Source organism: Astatotilapia calliptera, chromosome 6, assembly GCF_900246225.1.
Source record: "Astatotilapia calliptera chromosome 6, fAstCal1.2, whole genome shotgun sequence".
Classification (NCBI taxonomy): Eukaryota; Metazoa; Chordata; class Actinopteri; order Cichliformes; family Cichlidae; genus Astatotilapia; species Astatotilapia calliptera.
In genome coordinates this window covers 32,183,110-32,187,398 of record NC_039307.1, presented here as the reverse complement: position 1 = coordinate 32,187,398, position 4,289 = coordinate 32,183,110, and the positions used below count along the sequence as shown (strand labels likewise).

The window sequence follows — 4,289 nt, the reverse complement described above, 5'->3', positions numbered from 1 at the left end:
TTGAGGACCGTTGAGGCTGCGTACTTTAAGGCTGCAAACCCTGAATTGGGATACAGCCAGTGATTCGTTCAACTTGTTTGAGCTGTGAGCCAGGAGGGAGGGGGTGAGTGATTCAGCACAGCAAAGGAGGGGATGAGTGAGTGAGTGATTCGCCTTACCCTATGATTCAGCCTAGCAAGGGAGGGGATGAGTAAGTCAGTGATTCGTTCAACTCGTATGAGCTGTGAGCCAGGAGGGAGGGGGTGAGTGAGTGAGTGATTCGCCTTATGCTATGATTCAGCACAGCAGGGGAGGGGGTGAGTAACTCAAATGTGCTGTTAGCATGCTAGCTAAGCGATGCTACTGTGAACTGAGGAGCTATTGTCTTGATGTGAGCTTCTACTCAGGGTTTTTTCTTCTAGTTCAGAGCAGAAATGTTTTTGTTAAGAAACTGGCTGTTGTTTTTTCCCCCCACAATTTTAATTATAAGATAGATATATTTCTACTAATGGAATTAGTTTGCTAACAGCAACAGGGATGAGTCAGTGAGTCAGTTGCGCTTGTGAATCATGATTCACGAGTCAGTAAAGTGATTCTCGAGTATTGAACGATTCGTTTACGAATCGAACATCACTAATCAATACAAATGGCATGGCAACAGGGTCCAAAGGCTCCACAGGTTCTGCATCATGACGTAGCTTTTCTAGTTAGAATAAAAAGGAAGAACAGCAGTTCTGCAGTCAGCAAACAGAGGAAATTCAAGTTTATTTCTATCTTTAAGAAGCACGATGAGTGAGTGCAGAACTTCTACAGTAAGTCAGTTTTTAATGTATTAATATATGCTGGTGTGTGGCAATTATGTAGTAGTTTTAACAACTTAGTGAAAGATATATGCTCTGCTGGTGGATGATGGTGTGCCATCCTTTGTGATTTTCTTTTCACTATGTCAGAAAGCTGTGCACTATTAACAAGAAAATATGTCTGTTATAGCAGTTTTAATGAATATTTCTATAACTTCGTCATCTTTTGAAATAAGGTATAAAATTGTGTTAAGTAATCAAGAATAATAAAAAAGATATACAGTTATGAAGAGAGTCAGTGAATTGTCTTCCTGTAACCGACACCAATTCAATTCAATTCAATTTCTTTATTGTCCCACAAGGGGAAATTAGTTTAGCAGCAGCCAGCTGCTGCAGTAATAATGTGAAACACGCTGTGGTACACTAACTGAGTTATTTAAACGTTGCATGCAAATCCTCTGCAGGATAAACAGGTTATTTTGCTACACTGTGATGGATTAAAAGGTCACAGTTATGTTACATCAAGTGTAGCACAGATTCATATGAATTTTTGCTGATGATGCTGAGATTCATTCTCTGAATTCCACCTTCATACCAACTGTATAGTGCCCAGTGTTGGGCAAGTTACTTTGAAAAAGTAATTATTTATAGTTACTTCTTCAAAAAAGTAAGTGAGTTCGTAACTGAGTTACAAGATTCTAAAAGTAATTAATTACTTGAAAAGTAACTATTGCGTTACTTAAAAAAATTGTTTAACTCTCTGGTGTCCAGGGTATAATTGGTCATTTTTTAATACATTTGATGTTTCCTCTACATTTCACTTTTAAAAACTAATTACTTTGCCTTGTTTGGTATCATCCTTTTCAGCACAACCTCACGTGTCTGAATTTACAGTTATGTTTTCATTTTGACATACTGTATTAACACAATTGATCTAAAATAAGACAAAAAACATAAAATCCGAGTAGAAAAAGTTATATTTTTTACTGTAACAACCACAAATATGTTTATTGAATCATATTTCATAACTTTAAATGCAAATATAAATTGTCAATTTTAAAATCAAATGCACAAGTTTTGCAAACAACAAAGTTATTTGCAGTTTCAATAAGATGCCACACAAATTATTTGTGCCACTCCAAAATAATAATTTCTGTCCACTATAAAGGAGAACATTACAAGCCTGACAGCAGGAGGTGTCAGGCTCCTACCTGGAGACAGCAGTCGCCTCATTGTTCTGACACACAACACAAAACCATCCCCAACACTACACGCTAACTACAGAAGATTAACTACACACTCCAAACATGCTAAACATCGCAAATCTCTCACATCTCAAAATTTGCTCTCTCTCTTTTTCTGCTGTCTTTCTCTCTCACCCTCTCTCGCCGTCACTCCTAAAACTTCCCCCTCTTCCTAAACAACCAAATGTCAAGTTGCCCATTTTTTTTGATTAGTTGACATGGTTCATTTTTCCACTAACACGAACGGGCTGTTTTTTGTTTTGTGTTTTTTATTTTTTGCTCATAAGCAGAGAGTGCTTGCTAGCGCTGTGCTCAGACAGTAAACATGACGAAACTATTGAGGAAAAAACACACATATATATTGTTTATCATGACTCTGGTTTTACGTGGCCTATCAACACAATTTAAAAACTGGTATATATCACCTTGTTGCTTTGTCATCTTAAAGTGGTCGTGTGATTGGCTTACCACGACTACTTTATTCTTCCTCAGTCAAACAGCAGCACTCATGCGATTGTTTTGCCCCCTTAGCTCCAGGTGTTGTGCTAGACAGTGATCGTGATTGCCGTCCGCAGGAGCGCGCACAGCTGCGTAAAGCTGTAGCGCCCAGATTACTTATTTAATCTGATATAAGGTGCGGTAAGCTGAACACAGCTTCAGCCGTCTGTTTGTTGGAAAATTTTAACGCGACCGCACCACATTTTCTTGTTAGTAACTGTAACTAACAGAAGGTTGAATGCTACATGAACAGTATAGAAACTTATACAAACTTACAAACACTGGTATCAGAGCTCAAATAGAATTCACCTATGAACTTTGGGGCCTTTTATACACTGCAGCACACCTACCCTGCAGCTGAGCCAGGAACCACACCTCCGCCACACACTCATCCGAGTTTGTGTGTTTTTCCGTCTGACCAGATGCAGCTTTCTGCAGCATCTTTTAAACATCCTTATACTCTGTGGCAGGACGTGGTCTGTGGTGCCACTACAGGGGCGGCACACACCTGAGCGCCATCACAATCACACCTCACCGACTTAAAAGCTGAACTAGGTCCTGCAGTGTTGTTGTTGTTGGTAATGTGTGTTTGTGAACGGCAAACGAGTGTTAACAACAAGATGCTGGAAGCACGAGCATGAAAGTATGCAGTGTGATGTTTAATTACTCATCACCACAATATATTTATGTGTTGAACAGAAATCATATCCTTCCTTGTCACTAAAAAACAATTCTGTAGGACGATTTTCACTAACTAACTCAGATTGATTCTCAGATTGATTGTTAGGAAAAATTGTGGGAAACAGAAAGAAAGTGGGAGAGTATAAAGAGTTATCACACCAGACCCAAGAGCAGAAGACAAAAGTGAATGGCAGCTGTGGCAACTCAGTGAATAAAATCCAGTCATTTTCATGAAGATCTTCTACACAGAGAAAGATTTAAGGTTAAAAACTGATTCATAACAAGTTCCTACAAAAGTACAGATAAAGCATTAAATCAGCAAGCAAGAAGTGCAAATAGTGTCATAACATACTGTATGAGTGCAGAGGTCAAATAAGAAAATTGTTGACAATTTATTTTTAAACTATGCAAAAGAATGTCTTTATTGAATTGTGGGAAACATTTTTTTCTCCTTCAGTCTGAACCAGAGATCCCCGTCACCATTGCCATGTCTTCAGGACTCCTCTTCAAGCAAGAACAGCAGGGCTATGGCCCTGCCTTCAAATTTGTTGAGGTCATATATTATGAGGGGAAAAACACATACACAAAATTGCATGTAGTGGTTATGTGAAAGATGAGAATATACCACATAAGACAAAGCACCACAGAAACCTGCACACAAATACTGCACTCACACAGTTATTTAACATTCACTTCATTTTAATTGCTCTTTCTTGTTGTGCTCTCAGGCTCTGAAGGCAGTCAATGCTGAACTTATAAACCATTATCCTGAGAGTGAGGAGCTCTTTAAAGTCAAACTCATCGATGACAGCTCATCATCAGACTTTCTCATGAATCGGATCCGTGAACATGGTGAGTTTATGATACCTCCAAACACACTTATTATTAATTCAAATACATGTGTCTTATGAGGAAACCTCTAAATTTTGAGAAAATGGATAAATGGAAACAATTAGACTGAGACTGAGACAATCTTTCCACTTCTAAGTGATTCTAATCAACTCTTGTTTACCCCAATACCTTTTCTAAATCATTCAGGCTTCATTTGTACAGCACTTTTCATGCCCTTCAAATTTTTAAATAGATT

General features: G+C 38.4%; 1 long non-coding RNA gene across 1 annotated transcript; it reads left to right on the top strand.

Annotated features, from left to right (window-relative positions):
- Positions 1-545: 545 nt before the first annotated feature.
- Positions 546-3,955, top strand: LOC113024592 (uncharacterized). The gene is made up of 3 exons (XR_003272688.1): positions 546-791; positions 3,660-3,755; positions 3,931-3,955. It is a non-coding gene; the product is annotated as an uncharacterized LOC113024592 (long non-coding RNA).
- Positions 3,956-4,289: the final 334 nt, after the last annotated feature.